Source organism: Pipistrellus hanaki, assembly GCF_964339955.1.
Source record: "Pipistrellus hanaki genome assembly, chromosome: 5".
Lineage (NCBI taxonomy): Eukaryota > Metazoa > Chordata > Mammalia > Chiroptera > Vespertilionidae > Pipistrellus > Pipistrellus hanaki.
This window is the reverse complement of record NC_140507.1, coordinates 51,290,615-51,317,493: the sequence shown is the minus strand read 5'-3', so window position 1 is coordinate 51,317,493 and position 26,879 is coordinate 51,290,615. Positions and strand designations below refer to the sequence as shown.

The following is a 26,879-nucleotide window of genomic DNA, read 5'->3' as shown; positions in this document are numbered from 1 at the left end:
GCACAGTTACAAATGAGAAGTGAATTGTGTGGGTAAAATATGAAGAAAGTCTGACTGCAACCAACTCCCCGAAGGGAGGAAATAGATACTGGGGTCACACAGCGAACAGTGGGTCTGATCCAGTTGTGTGGCGCTTACTCCCTGACAAAGAACTAACACAGTGCTGTTATCTCACCAGTTTGAACGGCCCATAAAAGGACTGGGTACCATTCAAAATATTATTTTTTTAGTGTACAGACTGGAGAGAGATCAGAGAAAGGTAATTACACTGTAATTATCAGAGCCCTGGAAAACAAAACCCATGGATATAATTTCCAGGCTTGTAGTGCCAAAAAGAGTAGTGCAAAAACAGCTATTTTCAACTGACGGATATGAAAGGTATTACCAGGAGAACACTAATCAACTGTTCCTCCTACAAATAACGAAACGTAAGAAGGAAGACTTCAGGTGATGATTCAGGTTAGACCTACGGTAAACTTCTCTGTGGGGAGTGAAATAAAATACTGGAAAACAGTTAAGGTATATTCAAAACAAGGGCTTCTGCTGGGGGAGGCGGGAGAGGCTAACCCTTCGCCATTAAATAATCTTTTAAAAAAAGATTAGGACACTGGACAGAAAACTTGTAAGAATTAATAATTCTGAAGAAAGAAACATATTTAAGGAGAATGAAAGAAGATTAAAGTGTACACAAAGAGGAAGGCCTGCTAAGAGGACTGCACACAGGACCCAGGAAAAAACAGCTGTGTGTGTCTTCTATGACTGTTTTATTATTTAAATTGGTGAATTCCCTATTGTACAGTTGCTAAGAATACAAAATTGTTGTTTTCAATAAGACACTGTTCACTGCCAACCATAGCCCTTTGCCCCTGAGAGGCAAGTTTTTTCTTGGTGTTTTAAAGCCTAAGAGTGGCCACCCCAAGCATGCAGGGTATGCGCTCCCAGTCCCCACAGTCCCCATGGTTCCCATCACTCACTGTCAGCCTCTCCCCCTCATTTTGATTCCTAGGCTAGCCCGTACAAATAACATTTCAGCATGCAGCTTTGCTCCAAATGATGAGAGATAGAACAAGTTCTGACTCAACTTCCTCATTGTTCTAAACATAATATTGCTGTGAAAAACATCCAAGTCTGTTATTCAGATGATGTAATGATCATAATAAGGAAAATCAGGATATTATTTTGGTTTATCCCAGAGGCTGGATTAGTAGAAGACACCTTGACATTCCAGCTCCAGGATTCTCAGATTCTTCTTTAAATCTTTGAGGGGAATATACACTGTGCCAACTGCCTCTAAATCAAAATCAGTCACATGCTCTCTAAGATCCTTTCAGTTCATTTTCTTTATTTTTTAAAATATATTTTATTGATTTCTTTTACAGAGAGGAAGGGAGAGAGATAGTTAGAAACATGGACCAGCTGCCTCCTGCACACCCCCTACTGGGGATATGCCTGCAACCAAGGTACATACCCTTGACTGAAACTGAACTTGGGACCTTTCAGTCCGCAGGCTGATGCTCTATCCACTGAGCCAAACCAGTTTCGGCTCAGTTCATTTTCAAAGGGACTTTACACGCAGCCTTTCAGAGAGTGAGGCTGCATTACAGACAACATAACTATCTTAGCTGAGGTCATAAATTTTCAAGTTAGTTTTGATGGCAGTCAAATGTAAGTTTCTCAATTCCCAGTCCAGTGTTCTTTCTAGGACACCATCTTCTCCTTCCTGCTGGCTAGAATCCCTGGCCCTATTGCCTTAAGGAATCTGGATCTTTTCTGGGAAAAGATCATACTTCTGAGGCAGATGCCTGAAGAATCTAAACGTGTCATGAATCCAGAAACCACAATTTCGAGAAAACTTAGTGGAGAAAGAAGGTGTGTTGGGCAAGTCAAGCAAATCACATTTGAAAGTAAAACACTATGCCAGAAGATCCTACAAATGAAAATAAAATTGCCAAAACCGGTTTGGCTCAGTGGATGGAGTGTCGATCTGCAGACTGAAGAGTCCCAGGTTCAATTCCAGTCAAGGGCATGTACATTGGTTGTGGGCACATCCCTGGTGGGGGTTGTGCAGGAGGCAGCTGGTCAATGTTTCTCTCTCATTGATGTTTCTAGCTTTCTATCCCTCTCCCTCTCTGTAAAAAACTCAATAAAATATATATTTTTAAAAATACTACCCAGCCCTAACCAATTTGGCTCAGTGGATAGAGCATTGGCCTGCAGACTCAAGTGTCCCAGGTTCAATTCTGATCAAGGGCATGTGCCTTGGTTGTGGGCACATACCCAGTAGGGAGTGTGCAGCTGATCAATGTTTCTCTCTCATCAATGTTTCTAACTCTCTATCTCTCTCCCTTTCTTTCTGTAAAAAAAAAAAAATCAATAAAAAAATATATTTTTTTAAATACTACCCAGAGACAAAAAGGCTGAATATTTCCACTCTTTCTCTATCCTTCCCATGTTAGACTATTGCATCACAGGCATATCCCCAGGGCAATCTAAACCCGAAAGGAAGAGACAACACCATATTTATGAGATGTACTGGTATAAGCATATATTTCCTCCAGCACCAAGATTTTCAAGATAATTCTGCCTTTGCCTGTTATCAGGCTTTACTTTTTTCCTTTTTTGCATTTTTCAATTCCAAGCTGTTTAATTAACTCTTAGATCACAACTGAAAGTCCCAGGAGAAGAACAGAGGACAAAATTAAGCAAAAAGCTGTGAGGAGGTAGAAGAGGAATGTGTGCCATGTGACAAGCCTGGCTTTACTGGACATACCCCCTTCCTGGCCCTGTTCCCTCTCCAGCCTAAGGCGTCTGAAGCCGGGAATGCTGGCCGCTCTTGGCACACAGCCCCATTCTTCCCGTAAAATACACACATGCACATGAATTTAAATTTCATGCCAAAGAGAGAGCTCTATAAACCATCCAGACCCTAACGAGTAATTTCTTTTTTTTCTTCAAATAAACCATCAACACCAAAAAAAAATACCTAAAGGGCCCTTTTTTCAACAAGGGTTGTTTGTGGTTTTGTGGTGTGGTTGTTGAGTTTTCTGGCATGGGGGTGGGGTGGGTAGAGGAGCTATCATATTACATATATATCAGCCTGATGTATCAGCACACATTCTATAGTGAAAAGGCAGAACTGAATATATTATTTCCAAAGGCTTTACTGATAGTCAATATATTCATCTCAATATTATATGTAAAAATATTTTCCATCAATAAGGAAAGAAAATAAAATTACATGATTTTTATTGGCCCTTTTTGGAAAACACCAGTATATGGTGTCTTTTATTTGACTATGAAGAAAAGTATAAGCCTGTGCTTCCACATCACAGAATTATAAAAGACTCCATATGGTCATAAAAGCTTAGATTCTAGTCATCTAGATCACACCTCCTTCCAATGTAAAAATTCCTTCAACCTCATTCCCAAATAAACAGAATTTCAGACTCTCAAAATCTGCAATACTTAGGAGAGCTATAAATGTGTCAGAATTACATTTTTCCTTAAAATACAATCTTTGGATGACTATATGTTAATATATCTCTCACTACAGACTGAACTTACAATGTAAACATTTTGGCATATAATCCTATATTATATCATCCTTCAATTATTTTATCTGTTTCAATATAATATCTTTTAAAAACAAATTTTTAAAAATTCCTTAAGGGAAAGAAATAGATAGCTACCTTAATGGGAGACAGAGCCAAGAGAACATTTTTATTGAGGAAAAGGTGATCATATTTGCAGGCCTAATGGGAAGGAACTAATGAACATGGAGAATTTGAAGATTTTTTTTTTTAAAGAAAGGATTTGATGGCACAGGAGGAGAAGAACAGTGAAGAACACAGGTAGGGTGAGGCCTAGAGACAAAAGAGAAGCAAAGAGTCTTTTCATCGTGTTACCAACTCAGAAGGAATAGCCTGACCTTGGTGGGAAGATGTTGCAGGTTTCTTTCCTTCTTCTACCCATCTGTCATTTCTCCGATTGGTTTATGGAAATGGTTGGAGAGTTTGGGAGGATTAAAAGTAGGGAACAAAGGGTAAAGGCTAAGAGTTTTTAGCTCGGTTGTCCAAGCATGGAAGTCAAAAACCTTAAAGTCCCCACTTGGAGTCTTGACCTCTGAACCAGGAGAAAAGGCCCCAAGACTCTGGTTCCAGTTTTAACCAGCTGTGACACCCTAAATAAAAAATGGGGCTCTTGGATTGGAACCTCACTTAGGTGAGTAGTTAGGTCTCTCCCGGCTCCGAAGTCATTATTTTATGTATTTTATTGCAACTGTGATACTAATTGGGAAGAGGTAATCTTAAAGAAGGACAATACATGGGATTCTATCTGTATGCTTTTTTTTTAATTGAAGCATATTTCCCTTAAGAAACCCAAAGCACAGGAATCAACCATCTCAAATGTATAAACAAACAAACCACATTTGTGGCTGGTAGGTTGGTTTCTTGAGCAACTGCCAGTATAAAACCTCACTATTTTAGAATGCACTTTGGAATGCCCTGAACTGGCTGCTACTAAACACATAAAAAGTCTATAACTGCAAAAGTGCTTATCATGTGAAATTGCATCTAAGAGTGAAGGCTCTTCCAATATTGAGAACACCTGAAAGAGGGGAACCTTGTGCCCTCACTTATAACTAAGAGCAGCAAAGGGATTTCATTTCAGGTCAAACTACCTCACACAACCTCGACTTAGAGGCTAATAAAATCCTATTAAGCCTAAATCCTCCCTGTGCTCTAATCCCTGGCCCTGTTTTCTTTTCTCTCTCACTGTCGTATCACATAGCATGCTGGGCTGTGGAAAATAAGGCAAGATCTAATAGCTCTGACTCCCCTGGACCCTCAACCTGTCAAAGAGCATTTTATTTAATACTCATCTGAGAATATGTTTATTGAATTGAGAGAGAGAGAGAGAGAGAGAGAGAGAGAGAGAGAGAGAGAGAGAGAGAGAGAGATATCAATTGGCTGCCTCCTGAATATGCCCCAACCAGGGATGGAACCTTCAACCTAGGTATGTGCCCTGGCCAGAAATCGAACCCCAGTGTTTTAGTGTACAAGATGATGCTCCAACCAAACACCCAGACAGGGCATCAGAGTGTTTGACTCTGGCTCCTTCATGGTTCACTATCTGTCATTTCAGTAAAGCAGTATTTTGTTTTGTGCCAAGTTGTAGGTCACCAGTTCATTCACAGAAAATTTCTCAAGAATTTCAAGTGCACGAAGAAAATTCTCTCAATACACATTTTCAAAGCTGTTTCAGGCTTTGATAAAGGCAGACTTCAAATGAGTAACAAGACTGAGGAAAACTTAATGCCTGAAATAATTCCGCCATGTTTTCACATCTTCATTTCACTACAACAGGCTGCCAACTAGGTCACACCGAAGTGCCAGGCAACTGACTGATAAACAGAATAAGCAGAAAAGGAAAATTAAAACTAACATTCCAATTCATACCTGAAATTTGTTTGGGGACTTAATTTATGATGCTATTTAAGAAATTAAACCCCTGTTGGCAAAGATTTGGAATGTAAAAATTATAGCTTTTGAAAATTATAGCAAGTGTTGAGACATCAGCTCATGCGTGACTAAACAGAAAAGTTCCTTATACACACGGAGAGATTTGTTGAAAATAAAATCTGGATCATTCTTAAAGCAAGTCTCCCAACAACCCAACCCAATCAATGTAATTTTACTAGTATGTCCAACATGTCTCGGTCATTTCTCTGGAAAAAGAGGGGCCTTTGGGAAATTATGCTGTTCAGTCTAATGCCTGTGTTTACACCTGGACCCATGAGGATTCGTTTCCTAATGGCAGTCCTTCAAATGTCTTCATATGAAAATTTTCAGACATGTAATCTGCAGAGTAATCAAGATGATGTTATCTTTCGGGGGGGGGGGGGGGGGAACCACACACACACACACACACACACCAGAAGCCACCTTTTTGAAAATGTCATTCATCCAGGCATGGCATAAGACTAAGTGTTGCTCTAACCGGTTTGGCTCAGTGGATAGAGCGTCAGCCTGGGACTGAAAGGTCACAGGTTCGATTCCAGTCAAGGGCATGTAACCTTGGTTGTGGGCACATCCCCAGTGGGAGGTGTGCAGGAGGCAGCTGATTGAAGTTTCCCTCTCATTGACGTTTCTAACTCTCTATCCCTATCCCCTCCTCTCTGTAAAAAATCAATAAAATATATATTTTTTAAAAAGACTTACTAAGTACAATCAGTTAAGTAACAATAAAATTCTCCACATATCCCATGAGTCTCATCAATTGCTGGGCATATTTTCCTAAAGAGTGGTGGCTACAGTTTTTAGCCAACTCTAAAAAGGGACCCATGAATTGCTCCCCCGCTTCAAAAAAGTTTAAAAGCCACTTTAAAGATGTGTTCACTGAAAAACCACATAGAGCCTTAGAGCAGAGGCAATTGTCCAGCTCCAATTCTGAAGGTGTCACTGAAGAGACAGTGGTGGGACTTCGGCGATAAGAGAAAGTATGTCTCAGCAGCTTGCGGGTTGTTCCAGCCTAGGAGTAATCATGCTCTTGAATAATAAGCAGTTCAGGCCTCCGAGCCTTACAAATTTCATGGCTGGCTAAGCACTTCCACTCCCACCAAAGCACTGCAAGGCTCCTTGTCAGAGGTAAAAAAATGATTAGCCTTTATTATAATTTAGCAACAGGCTCAAAAGTCAGCAAACTCCTGGTCTCCTCGAACGTGATCCCATGCCGATTAGAACATGGCACCTTCCTTGGCCAGTCTATGAAACAGGCCACGAAGAGCCAGATGCCTACTGGGTAACATAAACATGACAGAAAGGGCGTGAACCACTGGTGCTAGAGCTGACTGATAAAGGCAGCCTGCCTTCCGGTAGGGCATTTATGTGGAAACTTATGACTATGAAGTTCTAATTTCACATTTAATTTTTATAAACATAAAAATAATGTAAGGCTTCCTTACATATAAATATGATAGTCCCTCTCACAAATGGTACTATGATTTAAACAACTATGTTTTCTCATCCATGAATAATAAAAGATTCCAGAAGTACATGATAAAAACCTACTGGTTTAAAGTTTTTACCACTCACATATATATTATTGTCAGGATCAGTTTATCATCAAGATAAGACACCATATGGAGAAAAATAAGAAGCAAGACCTTTTAAAAGCACTGAAAATTTTCAGGAGGGAAGAAAGTTTTAACTTGAAATCTCTCCCTCTTGAGCAACACTGCATGGGCCTCAATAGACGACCAAGGTCCAGACTCACCCATATCCAGAGATGACTTAGGGAAGCAACCATGGGTGCATCTCAGGGACCTCAGTGAGTGCATAAACTGGTGCTCTACCCACAAAATTAAATTTGATCATCAAAACCATTTCTGTGCATTTACCCTACCAATACACGTTCACCTTACAAGATGGCATATGGAATAATAGTAAGAGTTGACACTTACTGTGTACTTCTCTGTGCCAGGCACCATTCTAAATACATTACACCACTAACTCTTTAAATCTGTAAACTACTATTTCCCTTTGACACAGATAAGGAAACTGAGACACCTAAGGGTAGAGAAATTGGTCTAATCAAGGTTTGCATCCTGACCCAGACGCAGTCTCGTAACCACTACCACCTCTCCATGTAGAATGATGTCTTTTAGGACTATATCTGTAATGCTTATTTTAATATTATTGTGCAATAATACTTAAAGGATTCAATTTATGCAGTTTACCTTCAGCTTATGAGGATCATAGCTCTAGGAATAGGAATAGCAATGCCAAAGTATTTTTCAGTCTATTCAGGTCCTCTGCCCATTTTCAAATCCAATTGTTTTGATGTTGACTTATATGAGTTCTTTATATATTTTGTATATTAACCCCTTATTGAAAATATCATTTGCAAATATCTTCTCCCATTCAGTTGGTTGCCTTTTCATTTTACTGATGTTTTCCTTCACTGAACAAAAGCTTTTAGATTTAATTCCATTTGTTTATTTTTGCTTTTGTTGCCCTTGCAAAAAGGAGACTTATGCAAAAAGGTGAAGACCAATGTCTAAGAGTTTACTGCCTGTGCTTTCTCCTATGAGTTTTATGGTTTCTGGTCTTACATTTAAGTGTTTAATCCATTTTTTAAAAATATTTTAATTGATTTTTAGAAAGAGGAAAAGGGTGAGGGAGAGAAATATTGATGTGAGAGCAGAACATTGATCAGCTGCCACCTGCACACCCCCTACTGGGGATCAAGCCCACCAGCCGAGGCATGTGCCCTGACCAGGAATCAAACCAGCAACCACGTGGTGCATGGCATGATGTTCAACCAAGCCACACCATCCAGGACTAAGTGTTTAATCCATTTCAAGTTTATTTTTGTATATGGTATATGAAAGTAGTCTGGTTTCATTTTTTTTTTTTTGCATGTATCTGTCAGTCTTCCCAACACCATTTAATGAAGAGACTATCTTTTCCCCATTTATATTCCTGCCTCTTTTGTTGTAGATTAATTGACCATATAGCCATGGGTTTATTTCTGCGCTCTCTATTCGGTTCCATTGATCTATTGTTTTGTGTCAGTACCACATTGTTTTTATTACAGTATCTTTGTCTTGGTCAGTGGTTCTCCAAATGTAGTTGAGGAATCCAGAGTTCCCCGGGACCCTTTCTGGGGGACCTCAAGGATCTCAATAATTTTTAAGGTCATCTCCAAAAAAAAAAATTAATCATAGTAAATATAGCTTGCTATGAAGATTTCTTATATCCCAAAAAGCGGCCAGCACTATAATTAACTAGTTATACTTGAGCAGTTAGTTTCACCACTACTCACTACAACTTTTTAAATTATTTGGCTTTTTTAAATAGGATTTTTTTTTCTATATGTACAAAGCCTATTCTTTCAAACTAACATTCACTCTGAAAAATCAAATATCATTATGCATTTCTTGAGCTTTGTTTCAAAATATTGCTTTCATTCAAAGATGTGGGGGGAAAAAGAAACTCTAGTACACTGCTGGTGGGAATGCAGACTGGTGCAGCCACTTTGGAGAACAGTACAGAGTTTCCTCAAAAAAATAAAAATGGAACTGCCATTTGACCCAGTGACCCCACTTCTAGAAACCTGAAATGCCAATGGAAAAGAATATATGCACCCCCATGTTCATAGCAGCATAATCTACAATAGTGAAGATCTAGAAACAGCCTAATGTCCATCAGCACTTGGATTAAAAAACTGTGGTACATCTACACAATGGAACACCATGCAGTGGTAATGAAGGAACTCTTACCATTTGCAATAGCATGGATGGACCTGTAAAGTATTATGCTAAGCGAAATAAGCCAGTCAGAGAAAGACAACTATCACATGATCTCCCTCACATGTGGAATCTAATGAACATAATAACTGATGAACAAAATAGATTCAGAGACATAGAACCATAAACAGACTAATGAATTTCAGAGGGAAGGTGGGGGTAGGGACGAGAGATTAACTGGGGAACTTATGTGCATCAATGCATGGCCCACGGACACAAACAATAGAGTGGCAAAGGCTTGGGAGGGGCAGATGCAGGGAGGAGGAGGTCAATGGGGGAAAAAAACAACAACAAAATATCGGACATCTGTCATACTTTCAACAATAAAGATAAATTTTAAAAACATATATTGGTCTCATTAACAGCAGCTCTCAATGCTCTGAAGCTTTAATTTTGCCACTGTGGTATGATTCTGTGTAATTCTGAAACAGAACTTGGGGAGACTGGTTACCCTGGATGGAGCAGCGCTTTACTTCAATGGGAGGTGCTTTCACTCTCTCCCAGCCCCCTTCTGCAGGGATATGCACACCCCTGCATGCACACACGCAAGTCTAGCTCTGCACCAGATGTAAATACTAATCATTAGTTGTTGCCTTTTCAGAGACTCTACAATAGAAAAGCCATATGTGATTTGCAATTAACAAATGGTAAGGAAGGCTCTAATTTTAGCCTGTGGGTACAGAATTTAGGCTTACTGTGATGCCTTTCCAAGAAATAAAACTAAAAGCTGACATGACTTATATTAAGCAGTTCCTCTGTCACAGCAAGGATGGCTTATTGACTGGATGGCTGCCAGCCCCTAAGCAGACCTGCAGAGAGGCTGTCCTCATGGGGAGGAAGGCCTTCATTTATCCATAAGCCTCCAGAAGCAACTGGGTAATCACGACTCCCCCACATTCTGCTTCAATTCATCTCCACTTGTCTCTGGAGTGACTGGCACAGACTTGAATGGTTTCGGGCCATCTAGACTTCTTTAATTAAAAATTTTCTCCACTAAATTAACACATGTGTATCAATGACTTTTGAACAGAGGGTAAAGAAAGAGAAAGCAAAAGCCAAAAAAGAAACATCAAAGATGGTGTTTTAAATTAAATTTTGCTTCATATATCTTTTGCATTTGACACTATTTCTCTCCAGAGTTGGCGCTTCAGGTAGAAAACAATGAACGAGAAGAGTAGACAAGGGTTTCTATGTTCCCCTCAAAACTATCCTGCACCTTAGAGCTAATTAACTCCTAAAATCAAAGGAGTTATAAAGAGATGGAAGCAAGAGCAAAATCTGGCTAGTTCCTTTTGTGGCAAGAATAATTTTGTATGTTGACATATACATGCATAATACTTCTATGCCCTGTGGGACTGCCAAAAAATTGATGATCTGACTCAATACTACTGGAATGAACATGCAATTTAGATGGAGATTAGGTTCTAATATCAGTGCTTAAGGCCTGAACACCCCTTAGCAAGGCACTTGTTGGAAATCAACATACTTTTCCTCATTCAGTTGGAGAAGTAGTTGAGTATCTAAAGAAGTAGTTGAGCATTTGGGGGGCAGGTGTACCAAAAATACTGTGTATCTTCCAAGGCAAGAATTGCTTTCATCGTGGTAAGAGGCTCACACTGTGTGACGCAGGTAGAAACCGGGACCAAGCAAGGAAAGAGCAGGAATACATCTCCAATTCCGCAAGAGTAAACCCAAATGTATCTGAACCCCTGAAAATTACTGTTCTTTCACTTTCTGATTTCTTTTCTGTGGAGTGTCAAGGACATAAATAGTGGATGAAGCTACTACACAACCCTGGAGCTTTCCTCAGAATAACTATCCGAAGGGGGCTTCACAAACAATAACTAAATATATAGCAAATCTGTACTATGTCCCCAGTAAATCGTATTTCCTACTTTCATAGAGAAGGAATCTAATAGAGGCAAGCCATCCAGGAGACAACTCAAGTAAAATTAAAGACAGATTTTCCATTAAGTAAACACGCCTCTGTTTCTAAAATATTTTAAATTTACACCCAAAAATACAGCATACAAACATTGCTAATTAGAAATTCAGTAATAAACATCATACCCTGGAGAAAGATTTCTCGAAAGTGAGAACAAGGATGATGACAGAATGAGAACCAAATAAATATAAATATTTGGGTTTCAGGTAGACCTGATCACGGTGTTACTAGTTTTCATTTATTAAACTGGTAGGAAAAATAGTAGTGATAACTCTGGTTCTGCTGCACAAATTGCTCATTTTAAGGTTCTTTCTGTAAGAAATCTACAGAGAATTTTTAGCTTTAAATCTAAGTATAAGAGTTCTGAGGACATCCAAAAGTATAGTTATTATAATTAAAGTACATTTAAAATACAAGTATTTGCCTTAACATCAGATAATCTTTGACTTGTTTACATATTGTTTATTGTAAGAATAAAATGATTCCCTCCAAAAAGTTGCCACAGCCTTTTTTTTACAGTGTTCTGAGAATTTGTCTTAAAAGAAAAAGAGATAAAGTACTGCTATAATGCTGCATTTAAACATTTTACATGATTCTATCACAATAACATCTCCTTTAGTCTAACATAATCAGTATTCTATATTTGTTGCCTGCACGAAACTATAATTACTCATTGATTTGATCAAAATTACTAGTTGACTAGAGCAATTCAGTCTGCCAGCCAGCCTTCAGAGTAATTAGTCAAATCAACAGTATATCAAAATGACTAATATGTTTCTGAATCGTGGATTAGACTATCTACAACATCATGGCAATGCTTGGATTATGTTCCAAAACCTCAGTTCACCTTAGCTCTGTAGACTATTTTCCTCATAATTGAATTTACTCAGTACACAGTTGAGAGTTTTTCCTCCCCTTCAAGGGATAAAGGAAAGTGACAATAAAAGCCAAAGCAGAAAATTTAATGAAATCAGATACTCTTGTTTAAAGAAAAAAGAGGAGGAGAGCTGTTTCATTATTGTGTGAGGGGAGTAGAGTCAAGAAGAAAGAAACAAAATGGATTCTTCCCAATCAAACCACTTCACAGTGCTTCCAATTCCATTAAAGGCCACAGTTCTATTGATGTGATGCCAAATGCCTCTAAAATGTCCTTACCCAAGAAAAGTGTGTTTTTTGAAAGAACAAGGAAAGCAACACCTTTAAAGGCGGGAGAAAATTTTCTTCCATTTACTTGGGTCAGTGAAACATCCATCATGCAGAGACACAAACACCTTACAGAGTGAAAGATCAGAGGAGCTACTCCAGCAGGAGATCAAAGAGCCAGTGTCTCTGGGGGAATCAAACAAGCACTGAGCAGATCCCCCTGAGATTTCTCTCCTAAACTAGCTCATGCTAGTGCGGGGAGAACCACAAAGCAGAGCAGGCTAGCCCCAAAAATGTGACTAAAAAACATAATTCTAATTTGGCTCTCTCTCTGGAGGGAGAAACTTTTTCAAAGCCATTAAACAGAATAATTATATAATTAAAAAAAATTTTGAAAGCAAGAAGGTTCAAATTATGTACACACTTACTATGATCAAGCATTGAAATTAGCATAGGCTTCAATAACAGTATGCCCAGCCCCATTTAAATGATGATCTATCTATTCATATCTATTCAGCAAATGGTTACACGGTGTCAAAGGGGCCTGGATGCATTACACAGATGCCCTCAGATCTAATTTCACCTACTTGACCTAAAAAAAAAAAAAAAAAAAAAAATAAGCACTTTGTCTATCCCTGTTACATGTAAAGTTGAGAACAAGTTGTCATTAAAATAGGTGGAGGGGGGTAGAATTCAGAACAGAAATGTAACGTGTCAGTATAATTCAGCAAGAAATTTCAGTATCCCAAAGCCTTTGGTTGCTAGGATCAGAAAATTATGCTGAATAACCTATTAAGTGCCAGCCTTAAACCTGTCCTATTAATATCGTTCTTCGCTAAACCTCTTAGTTTAATTACATCTCCCTGGGTCGAAGTCATTTCTGCTTTGTGTTGTGGTTATTTTTGAACAAGACTCTGCTCTACTTGAGGGTAGGGGTTACACCTTCCGTTATTCAAGGGTGATTCAAGAAGCATTTATCCACTGCCTAAGATGTGTAGTGTGGATGAAACCCAGGCCCAGGCAGTTCACTGGGGGGAGATGTTTGCCCTAGCTATCAGTGAGAAGGGCTGGTATCTATTGGGCACTTTCTCTCTCCCAGACACCACATTAAACTGTCTATTTAATTTTTACAACCACTTGGTGAAGTAGGGATTATCATACCCATTTTGCAGATGAAGAAACTGAAGCTTAGAAAAAAAGTGAATGTTCGCATGACTAACAAGAAGGATTAGGAGGACTGGGTCAGGACCAGGAGACGTGGGAAGACTGGATGGGTGAGAGGAGGAGTTAATTTGCAGCCATGCTCAGGAAAGGGAATTAGGAATGGCACCTTCATTGATATCACCTTTGCATAGGACTGTATCTGCAGTGGCACATGGAAGCAATTCACCTCAGCAAATGAGAAGTGTGTTGATAAAAATATGATGTGATTCCCTGCATTCTAGTCCCTCATGAAATATGTCCACCATTTATTTGTTTTACCATAAGGGCAACAGAACAGGGCTGTGGAATTTGACCCTATCATGAGTCCAACTTTTAGAGAAATTAAAAAAGTTTGGGAAAAAGGCAAAATAATGGGTGAAGAGCTATAAGAAGCACTAGTCAACTAGTCATTGCTACCACCACAATGTGTCACTCAAACTATCCAGACAACTTGGGTTTCAGCCACTGGAGATGGTGCATTTCCCTACTCACACAAGTCTATCCATGAAAGAGAAATCTACTGGTCAGCAATTCCAATGCATATTAGAAATGTGAACAAAACAGATTATCCCACCAATAAAAAGAAAACCAAAACACTAGACATTAGCCACTTTAATATATACTAACACATCACTATAATTCTAAGGGAGTTGATACTATTGGAAGATGCATTACACCCAAAATGCTGGTTCAAAACGTGTGTTTTCCTATTCATATACTGATCAATAATGTGAGTAGCAGGTCATAAATTCAGTTGTATATCTACTGTGGTTATTTTGTATATAATTTAAATAAGTAAATTAAGACATAACTATGTTTCTTCAATTTTATTGAATTTATGGGTGACATTGTTTCAGGTGTACAATTCTATAATACATCATCTGCATATTATATTGTGTGTTCACCACCCCAAGTCAAGTCTCCATCCATCACCATGTATCCCCCCTTTACCCTCTTCTATCCCCCTCCCACTCCCTTTCCCTCTGGTAATCACCACACTGTTTTATTTGCATGAGTTTGTTTTTTGCTTAATCTCTTCACCCTTTCACCAAGTCCCCTGACAACTGTCAGTCTATTCTCTGTATCATGAGTCTCTTTCTATTTTGTTCATTAGATTCCACATATAAGTGAAATCATATGATACTTTTCTTTCACTGACTAGCTTATTTCACTTACCATAATATTGGGCACTTTCTCTCTCCCAGGCACCACATTAAACTGTCTATTTAACCCTCACAATCACTCAATGAAGTAGGGATTATCCAAATAAATTTTTGAAATATTTGTTCTAGTTCTGTGAAATATGACACTGATATCTTGATTGAAATTGCATTAAACATAGAGATTACTTTAGTTAGTATGGACATTTTAATGATGTTAGTTCTTCTCATAATAAACATGCTCTTAAGTTATGTGAAAAGACATGTGTCCTATACTACATTTTGTTTTATGGAAATGTGTTTCTAGGAAATTAGTTCATCTATTAAATACCCCTCTGATATTTCCAACGCAGTTATCACTATGGTAAAGCACAAAGAACACTGGACCAGGGATCAAAAATTCCTGGGCCCAGACCTGGTGATGGCTCTGACCACTGTGTGACCTTGGGAAGATCATGACAACATCCTGAGGTATCTAGTGCTGAGATCCCACTAGATCAGCAATTAAGGGCACTGGCTGGTTAGTCAGGAAGACCCAGGTTCACGTCCAACTCCCATCATTTCCTAACCATGTGACTTTGGACAGGACATTAAACTTCTTAAAATCTAATACCCTTTCAGCAAAATACAGGTGATCATAATGGTGCCTACTCACAGGGCTGCCAGGGAGATTAAATGTGACACTGGAGTACGTGCTCAGCACAGTATCTCTCTCATTGCGAGCACTAATAGAAATGAGCTATTATATTGCTAGTAACTATTTTTCAATCTGTGCCTGCCAGAACCCAAGAAGTTTGAGTAGAAGCAGTGCCTCGGGCATTTAAAAGATAATGAAAATTAAAACTTTCTATGGTTTCAATTGCTTTTATCATATTAATATTCTATATTAACATAGACAATTTCAGTGTCTTAAGAAAGTCCAAAGAACTTGAGATCTTGACATTTTAGCGTTAGTTTTCAGTGAGTCTGTGGCCTGCTCCAAAGGGCAGCTCTTCTCTTAGAGCCATTTTCTCACTAAAGTAGAGAAGTGTGTTCTGACTGTTTCAGAAAGAACTTCTTTCTAATAATCTCCAATACAGTGTCTGCAGGTACTTCTGCCACTTGTCACACCATGTAGGATACAACTGAGGATCTGCAGTCCTTTATGATAACTCTTCAGGAGATAAGGCAGCCAAAATCAGTGACACCACTGCACAAAAGCATGTCACAATTTTCTCCTGCTTTCTGCGTTGAAATAGTCCACTTACTCTAATCAGATCTGCCAACCTAGAGGAAAATCCCCAGGCGGTTTTCAAAGTAAAGGAACAGTGGCCAGCCACAGAGTAGCTGTGGCTGCTGTGGCTAATGAAGTGGGGACCAAAAAGAATGTTTTTGTGATTGTAACCCAGGACTTTGAATTTCCCCCTGGCTACTGAGGCTGGCTACCCAGAGAAACCAAGTTTAGGCTCTAAAATAATGGCAAATGGTTTTTTGTTTGGAGGTGAGGACTCTCTAATTACACCTGAATGTTTTCAGGGCTCTCCTTTTTAGCATGAGTTATGTCTATCCCCACTTTCCCTTGGCATTTCAGGTCTACTTATAGTAGGCACTGGGTGACTAAGATTTCTGCTCATTCCTCAGGTCGTGGCTCACAAATCTCCACCACTAGGAAGTCTTCCTAGATGGATTTGATTTTTTTGCCCCCCAAGACAATAAACTCCATGAGAGCAAGGTCTTCATATTGTTCACTGCTAGATCCCCATTGCCTTACATGACACACAGAAATATTTGTTGAGCGAATTAATGAATGAAAGAAAGGAAAAGAGGGTTGTTTTGCCCAAGATTTGAGCCTGGTTTTATCTATCATTCCCACAATATTTAAACAACAGTGGCATATTCTCGGAAGATAAATGGGACATGATCATCTTTAAAAGTTCTTTTTCTAAGCTTCTCCTCCAAAAGCATATTAAATATTAAGGCATTCACCTTTCCCCAAAGGCAAGAAGCTTTTCAAGGTAGGTTTCTTTTTTTTATTATTATTAATAGGAAAATTTTAACCCATCAAGATAATTCTTGTAATCAATTGACATCATCATTAGTTCTTTGTTAAGGATTGGGTGACAAGGGTAGGTTATTCTGAGACTAAGAAGAGTAAGGAAACATTTTTGCCTTAACAATTTTACTCATTTGTATTGACACTAAAGATGAAATATAAAATTAACATGTGTTTCCAATCTTGAAGCTGCTAACCTTTGTACAGCTCAGTCATCACAATGTCAAAATATATTTGAACTGCAAACATTCATTACATTTAGTTTTCATCCCACAATATTGATAGAAATATTTACCCATGCTTGCACAGCCCTTCCTGAGAAACCAAGTGCTCTTAAGAGAAAAGAAAAGAGAGTGAGGGCAGTTAAGAACTTCTATGTTTCCAAACCTGCAGAGCAAAGCTACATTCCAGCGATACTCAAAGAACTGGTTTCAAGAGCGAGGTTCAGTCCGGCTGAGCCAGCTTCCATGGATGAGCTCCAAACACAGCTTTTATTCAACACCATGACAGAGAAGAAAAAGGCTACACAGCCAGACATTGACTCACCACTGAAGCCCATAACCCCCAAGGAAACCAATTTGTAAGCATAAAGCCCCAAACAACCTCACAGAGGAACAGGCCAAATTAAGGTCCCCATCTTCACACTCTTCCTATGTTATTTGAATTAAATACTGGCAAATGGGAAGGTGTAAGTGGGGAAAGAGGAATTATGTGGTAACAAAGCTAGACTGTCTGATTAGCCCCCAAAGAATTGCAAACATTGGTTATTTTGTTCTGTGGTCATAAGCAGTACTTCCAAATTGAGCCAGCTAGTCCAGGAAGCCAGATGCAGAAGGGATGCAGATAGATAATTAAGGTAAATGAGAAAGTGTTTAAGAGTGAAAAATCAGTGAGTTTGAAAAACAGAAATCTAAGAGTCATTCTGCTCCTAGCCAGTTGTATGAAGTTTGACAAGTTACTTAAGCTGTTTCTCACTTTCTTTATTTTCAAAACATGGGGTATATTAAACGGTTAGTACAGTCTCCTCCGGTTTGTGAATCATGAAATTCTACAAAGCCCATCACATCTTTTCTGAAAAGTTAACCAAAGAAGCACTCAAGGAACGCCATGTCCTTATTACTCAAAGCAGTTTGGGTTCAGTGCAATTTGAGCCATGACCCTTGCCCTAGATCATCTATCTTATTAACAATGACTAGTTAAAACATCATTGGTCCAAAAATAATAATAAACCAGTGAACAAGTAGTCAACCAGGACAGTGAAATACCTGGAGTTTCCCACTACAGTAATAAATTGGTTCAATCTTTGGAAGGCAGTTTTGTACACATACCAGAAGGTTTTTTTTTAAGCCATGACCTATGACCCACTTAATTGTAGAAATGCTTCTTAGTCATTTAAAATATGGAAGTAAACAATATGTCCACTATAAACAGATTAAGCCAACAATTAAATTGTTTGAACTCATTATAATGATGACTTAAGATAATATTTAATGACACAGGCAAATGCTCGTGCTGTAATGTTAAGAAAAGCAGAAGGCAAAATTATATACATGGCATGACCATAATTACCAATAATGTGTATATATGACCTATATAGTCATATGTGTATATATAATATTTATGAATAAGACTAGGAGGACAGATAATATATGAATGGCAGTTATCTCCATGTATATTTTATTTTCTTCTTTAATGTTTCCATATCCCAAATTCTCTATTTTAGCATGTAGAATATTCTTCCTCTTATCCACAGCTCCACTTTCTGTAGTTACCTGCATTTTCAATTACCCACAGTCAACAGTAGTTCAAAGATAATGGAAAATTCCAGAAATAAATTCTAAGTAATAAATGCACCATTCTGAGTAGCATTATGAAGTTTAGAGCCATCCTGCACTGTCCCACCTTGAATGTGAATCATCCCTTTGTCCATCATCTCCACCCTACATACTAGTAGGTCACCCGCCTATCAGTCACTTATCAGTCATCTCAGTTATCAGATCACATGTTGCTGTGTTCAAGAAACCCTTATTTTACTTAATAATGGGCTCAAAGTACAAGAGTAGTGATGCTGGCAATTCATATATGCCAAAAAGAAGCTATAAAGTGCATCCTGTGAAAGGTAAGTGTGTAAAGGGAAAACATAGTATATATGAGGTCTGGTACTACTCCCAGTTTCAGGCATCCACTGAGGGGTCTTGGAATAAATCCCCTGGGATGAGAGAGAGCTACTATAATAACTTTACAATGAAAGGAATTTTTAGTATATATACAGGAATTTTTAGTATATACCCAGACTGAAGGATGCAAAACAATGAGGACTTAGGCAATTACTAACTTATTCTGCCAATTACAGAGAGTTCCAACAGAGAGATATCACTATGGGCTGAGTGGCCAAGGAGAATCCTAGAGGGCATTCACAAGTAGAATTTAGGCTTATACAATAGTGCTTAGGAGCACCGACTCCAGAGCTGGATTTTCTAAATCACATCCTAGCCCTGCCAATTACCAATGATGTGAGAGTAGGCAAGTCACTCAAATTCTCTTGGCCTCAGTTTTCTTATCTATAAAATGGGACTGGTATCAGTTCTTTCCTCATGTGACAATTAAACAAAACCATATAAATGTGGGTTTTAGCACAGTGCTTGACACATAGTAAGCATTATTTAAGAACTAACAATTATTGGAAGCACATTTTACACTACATAGCATAATACATTAATAGTTCACACTTTTGCTGTATCCCTATAAGTCAGATATAACTCACACCTCTATGATGAAAGAAATATCATTTTGCCTAATTTATAGATGAGAAATTGAAGGCACAGAGAGGTGAACTGCCCAAGGTAAGTGGTTGAACCAACATCTGCTCCCAAGCTAATCTGCCCCCAGTGCCCATGTTCTTAACCTCAGCACATCTGCAGAAAGCAGTGAACATGCTTACCCTGGATAAATTCCTTACTTGCAAAGAGGACAGGAACAACCACTGACAGCATGCATTGAACTTGATAATGAAAGCCAGGTAAGGGAGTTAAGTTCTCATTCATTAGGCAATAGAGAGCTGATAAAAGATTTTCTGAGCAAAGCAGTTATAGGACAAAAGAGGAATGTAAGAAAATTGGTCTGGCAGATAAATATAGTATAGGTTGGAAAGACACAAAAGGAAGCTGTGTGAGGGAGAAGGAAGGTACAGACAATGCAGGTAGCAGGTGCTGAGGAACTGGCCAGGTGTTGCACAAAGAGATAGAGCTGGGTAAATAAAAAAAATTTTTTTGAATACTGGGAGCAAAAAAGGGGAGGAAAAACAAGTCATATTTCATAACCCATTGAGGGCTGGACAAGAAATGTTTCCTTTTATTTTGATTTCTATAAGTTTTGTGAAATGTTTAGTGCAATTATTATTTGTAAAGCATTAAAAAAAAAAAAAAAAAAAAAAAAAAAAAAAAAAAAACAGAAGCCATAGTAGCACAAAATAAAACATCACCCAACATTGCACTCTAAGCAAATGCTGGGTAACTAAAAAGATGTTCTATAGTAAGTAACAAAAGTGACTAGCAAGGAATCATAGAGTGTAAATATCTACGGTGTAAATCAGTGTTTCCCAAACTTCTCTCATGATGAGAATCACCTGGTGGAGTTGTTAAAATACAGATTCCTGAATCCCAAATAAGAAGTGCTAAACTAGAATTTTTGGGAACATATAGGTAAAATTGTATATTTAACTTATCGCTCTGTCTTAGAGGTAAAATTGTATACTTAACTTAGTGCTCTGTCTTAGAGGTAAAGTTGTATACTTAACTTAGTGCTCTGTCTTAGAGCACTAGTTAAGTATACAATTTTACCTATATGTTCCCAAAAATTCTAGTTTAGCACTTCTTAGTTGAGATTCAGGAATCTGTATTTTAACAACTCCACCAGGTGATTCTCATCATGAGAGAAGTTTGGGAAACACTGGTAAAGGAAGTGGTTATTTACAAAACTAAGACACAGAACCCACTAATGGCTAATCCTGACATAGAGCCCAGGTCGGATAACATCTTCCAGCACAAAGCCAAACTAATTTATCCCTTGTTTTAAAGAGGCAACCTAAGCTTGCCAACAAAAATATGTGATTGACCTAATTAGCTTACTGAACTGAGGAAGAGAATGTGCCAAAGTCATGTGTACTCACAGTGCTGCATAAAAGGCAATCCTTCAACTTAAACGTTCTCGCTCACCTAAAAGGTCAAAACCCAGCACTATTCATCATGAAGGAGCTTAATGAATATTATCAGACGGTGATGACACGAATATGAATGTCAAAAGAATGAGCTCTTATGGTGGAAAACAGGAAGAATCATAAAGATCTGCCAAAAAAAAAGTTTGTGCTGTGGTGAAAGTGCAATTCCCAGCTCAGGCCAGGCAGTTTTCTCACATTGAGCATGCATTAACATCCCCATCTCAACTTAATGCTTTAATAACTTAACCAATAATGCCTGTGTCTTCACTTGGGATTATGAACAAATATAAGCCATGCCTGTTGAGACTGGCAGCCATTAATTTATTCAACAAACATTCTTGGGCACCATGTTCCACAGGTAATGAGTAATTATCACTGTCTAGTCATTTGCTGGGAAGGCAAGAGATGGTCTAAAAACCTTTTTGGTGTGCAAAAAAACAAACAAACAAAAACAAAAAACCTTAATGGGAAGAGATGAACAACCTAAAGAAAAGTGGTGACTTTCTCTAATAGTTTGAAGGCCACAAAGGGGCAGCTTGACTCACTGGTTACAATCAAGGGGTAAATATATATCCACAAAGCAAATTTTCTTCTTTCCAGAGGGTATTCGTGAACTGTACCTCTCTCTCTCTCTTTCTCTCTCAGACTGTGAACCAAAGTCAATATGAGGAAGAGTTTATGCAGTTTCTCCAAAATGTCTTGCCTGTTCTAATTAGCTAACTGAACTGAGGATCCTACCTTCAACGAGGACCTTGGCCCAGGAGGTCATAGCAGCTTTGGATCCTGGAGCCCTGAGTTGATTGGATGGGACCCGAGCTTGGCCCCTGCCTGACTTGGGAAAGCAGGACACACCCAGAGGATATTATTGGAATAGAACTGAGAGCCAGGCTGAGCAGCAGACTGTTGATATGTTTCATAGTATAAATTTCAGATTTTTATCACTAACATCTTATATAAAGCAATTTATCAATCCATGTCTAAAGTAAGAATAATTTATTACACCCAATTTCACTGTCATATAGTATTCTAACTATCCTTGAACTTGAAAAATGAAATCACTTTGCATCACCTTATTTTGAATAATGAGCATCATTTATATGAGAAATTTTTCACAGGAAGAGAAAACAAATGTTGATTTTTACCAAATGTACATTACTGATATTTCAGTAGTTGTAAGACTAGATAGAGCTGCCCAACCAGGTGTAGCTCAGTGGTTGAGCGTCGACCCAGGAACCAAGAGGTCACTGGTTTGATTCCCGGTCAGGGCATATGAGCAGGTTGTGGGCACAATCCCCAGTGGGGGGCGTGCAGGAGGCAGCCAATCAATGATTCTCTCTCATCATTGATGTTTCTATCTCTCTCTCCCTCTCCCTTCCTCTCTGAAATTAATAAAAATATATATATTTTTAAAAAGACTAGATAGAGCTATGGTATAAAATAAGAGTCAAACTTTAAATTTCAGTAACAAATTTAAGGTATTTAAAGATACTTTGCTTTTAAAGCGTTGGTATGTATATTTCTTTCTAAAAAGAGACCCTCTCTGCACCTTGCCTGTAAACTAGTCTTAGTCAACTACTCAATCTTGTCAACATATAGCAGAACAAATGCAGAAATCCTATTGCAATTGAGATGTTGTTAGTACATGAATAGAAGATGGCATTTAAGCCACAAAATCATTAAAAATGACCTAAATACACATTTTAAATATCTTATTTCATCATGAACCATAAGAAAGCAAATTTACTTGCCAATATTTTCACATAGACCAAAGCTGTTTCTGCAAGTACAGGCCCACTGATTGAAGTTCAAAGTTCTCTGTCTTGCATGAACCATACTCATAATGTATAATACATGACTTCCAGTTTGGCTACTTGAGTTGCAAAAAATCTCTGTGTGGATCTAAATGTGGAATCATTCCACATTTTAAACATCTCCCCAGTCTTCTAGAGTTATCTCTTCCACATCCAATTAGGATCTTATAGCAACTTGCCTTTACTTAGTCTTTCCAAAGAACTCGATTTCATAGAAACAAACAATTTTCTTTTCACAAATATATTTCATCAGTTTATATGCTATTTGATGAAAATTATATAATTATTGTAACAATGCACACAACTCAGCAGCAGACCTCAAGAGCAACCTGGAAATAGCCCACCAGGCAGCACACTTACCAAGGGGTAGGGATAAGTCAGTGTGCTTTCCAAAGTAGAAAGAACTGGCAATCCAGGGAGCCATTTAGGTTGGTTGAGAGAACTCCCATGGTATTAGTTTTAAAGCCAGCTGTGTTTCAAGAGCTAACCTCTAGCTTAAAAGGGTATCTCCAGGCAAAGTTATGTCTTGTTTAGAGGAAATGTCATTTAAGTCTCTCAAAGAGAAGACTTCTGTGTCTTTCTGACATAGCTTATGGGACAAGTCCTAGAGGGTTATTCTTTTTGAGAAAAGAAGCATATACTGCTCTCTCCACAGCCTATGGTTATCTCCAGAGGTTTAATTTCCAGTATTTACACTGTACAGTAACTACTAACAGACACCTGATGAAAAAAAAATAAGATAAATGCCCTTGAGCAGCCCATTTACAAGAAAATTCACACATATTTGCAAATACAGTCTCCTGACAGCCCCCTCCAAAGACATTGTTCCAGACTTATGCAAGACCATTAAAATTGGCAATGAAAATACTAAATCCAGCCCATGGACTTAGTCTTTATTACCATTATTTTCATTTGGAAATTTTTAGGTATGGTGTTCATGCTCTAGCTTACCAAAGACTCCACAATTCCCTATGGTCTCACACCTGCTCCCCACAAGTGGGCATGCCACAGAATCAGTAGGATCTATAATATCATTGTAACTTGATTCTGTATAGAAACTTTGGTTAGTCTCGAGCCACACCAGGAATGCTCTTAGAGAAAAGGCATTTGCCTTGGTGGAAGCATCCAACCACATCACTAAAAGGAAGACCAGAGGGTTCACTTATCATGAAGAAATAGAAATAAATGATTGGTAGCCTAAGTAACTACTGTTCAAAAACTTTAGTCTTCCTGTCCTGGCCGGTAATGCTCAGTGATTAGAGTGTTAGCCCACACACCAAAAAGTCATGGGTGATTCTTGGCCAAGGGCATGTACCTGAGTTGCAGGATCAATCCCCATCCCAGGTTGGGGTATGTACAGGAGGCAACCAATCAATGTCTCTCTTGCATCGAAGCCCCCTCTCTTTCTATCTTTCCCCCCTCCCTCTTTCCCACTCTCTAAAAAGCAATGGAAAAAATATCCTCAGGTGTGGATAAACAACAACAACAACAAAAAAAAAAACATTTAGCCTTCCTAAAACCATGTGGGAATGTTGCTAAAATGCAGGTTCCTAAGGGTCTAATCCTTCAGATTCTGAGTCAGTAGGTCTAGGAATGGAGATTTAGGGATCTGCATTTTTAACCTGCACTCAAGGTGATACTGACTGACACAAGAGTTGTAACACTAAAAATATTAACAACAACCATAAATTCTTATAAGGCCCTGGTCTGAGCACTTCACATGTATGAGTTAATCCTTGGAACAACCCTGTGAGGTAGATACTTTTATTATTCCCATTTTATAAAAGGCAAAATTGAAGGAGAGATTTAGAAAAAAAGAAAGAAAGAAAGAAAGAAAGAAAGAAAGAAAGAAAGAAAGAAAGAAAGAGAGAGAGAAAGAGAGAGAGAAAGAAAGAAAGAGAGAAAGAAAAAAAAAACAAAAAACAAAAAAACAGGGCTCTGCTTACTCAGTAAGGAGAAGAGCCAGGATGAAAAACTAGGTCATCTAGCTGAAGAGTTCACAATCAACCACCTGGCTATGCTACTGCATACTACCTGGACCTACAGGAAACCGTAAAACATAAAGTAGGTTTGCAGCTGCTGACTCAGTAAAATCCCTTTACCTCTTAAGGGAGAACATGAGTCCCAAGAATCCCCATTTTCACATTCATCGCCATCTTTCATGGAGAGGATGCAGAATTCCTTTTACACGCTATAATGAGAGCAACTGTAGAAGAATTGTCAAAAGAGACCGTGAACAGAATAAATGTTCAGAACCCAGATGCCCCCATTCTAAAGAAGTATTGCAATATTTTATGAAAGCTCTTGAAAACATGAAATAAAGGGGGAACCCTGACATCTCCCAAATAAAGTTATGAGGACGGGAAAGACAAAAGTCTAGTTATTAATAAAGTTAAGATGATTTCAAGCCAATTCCTACACAGGTCTCTTAAGTTGAAAAATTACAATCAACATTAGAGGATCTCTGAGAAACTGATCAAAAGTTCATGCCAGCCCTGACCGGTGTGGCTCAGCTGGTTGGAATATCATTCCGTAGACCCAACAGCGGCAGGCTCAGTCCCCAGTTGGAATTATATAGTATGGGAGGCAACCGACCTATTTCTCTCTCATATCTCTCTGTCTCTCTCTCTCTATCACTTTCTCTCTCTCTCTAAAGATAAATACAAACATATCCTTGGATAAGGATTAAAATAAAAAGTCCACACCCACTTGGCAAAGAATTATGAGACTTGACACCAAAATCATGATCCCTAAAAGGAAAACTAGATAAACTGAACTTCATAAAAATTGAAAAAAAGAATCTTTTGCTTTGTAAACGCCTATCTGAAGAAGATGAAAAAAATAAAGACTGGCAAAAATATCTGACAACGATGTACCTGACAAAGTAATTATGTCTAGAATATTAAAAGATTCTCAAAACTTATTAGTAAAGAAAACAACAACAATCCCATTAGAAAATGGCCAAAGACATGAACAGACATTTCACCTTAGAGCAGTAGTTCTCAACCTTTCTAATGCCGAGACCCTTTAATACAGTTCCTCATGTTGTGGTGACCCCCAACCATAAAATTATTTTCGTTGCTACTTCATAACTCTAATTTTGCTACTGTTAATGAATCATAATGTAAACATCTCAGTTTTCTGATGGTTGAGAACCCTGCTAGCGGTTCTCAACTGTGCAACCCAAGGTTGAGAACCACTGCTATAGAGTACTGAAATAGTACTCAACAACAAGTAACCAACAACTGACACCAACAACAACTTGGATAAATCCCCAAGGAATTACACTGAGTGGGGGGGGAAAAAATGTCAATTGCAAATGGTTGTATGCTGTATGATTCCTTTTACATAACATTTTGAAATGACAACTTTATGAATGGAGGATGGATAAGTGCTAGGCAGCTCTTGGACAGCAGGAGGAAAGCAGCATGTTAATGAGAAGACAATAGGAGGATCCTGGTAGTGTTGGAACTGTTCAGTATCTTGACTGTGGTGGTGATAAATGAACCTACACAGGTGGTGAACTTGTACAGAACTTAGCAGAGTCACACAGACACATACAAATGAGTGTAAGTAAAACTGGAATATGTCAATATCAATATCCTGGTAATGATATTATATTCTAGTTTTGCAAAATGTTTCCATTGGGGAAGCTGGGCACAGTGTATAAGGGATTTTTCAATATTATTTCTTACAACAGCATGTAAATTTATAATTATCTCAATAAAAAATTCAATTAAAAAAAATAAAGGTCCATGATCCCAAGAGTATAGGTGAGACGAGGCACTGCACTCTCCCACTGGGAATATACAATGGCCACTCTTCTGGAGGGCACTTGGCAATGACATCAAAAGTGAGAAATACACATGTACCCTTTGATCCAATGAGTCGATCTTTAGGAGAGTAATTGTAATGAATAACTTATAATGGGAGTAATAGTTGACCGAGAAAGATAGTCAAGATATACATAGTTGTTCCATGAATATTTATGCAATCCCCGCTATGTGCCAGACACTGCTGTTGCATGTCCCTGTGCTCATTAAACTATACAGTCGGGTG

General features: G+C 38.4%; 1 protein-coding gene across 3 annotated transcripts in view; it reads right to left on the bottom strand.

Moving 5' to 3' along the window:
- Positions 1-26,879, bottom strand: part of FHIP1A (FHF complex subunit HOOK interacting protein 1A) — a 197,930-nt gene that overhangs the window by 85,600 nt on the left and 85,451 nt on the right. The gene's annotated exons all lie outside the window — the stretch shown is intronic.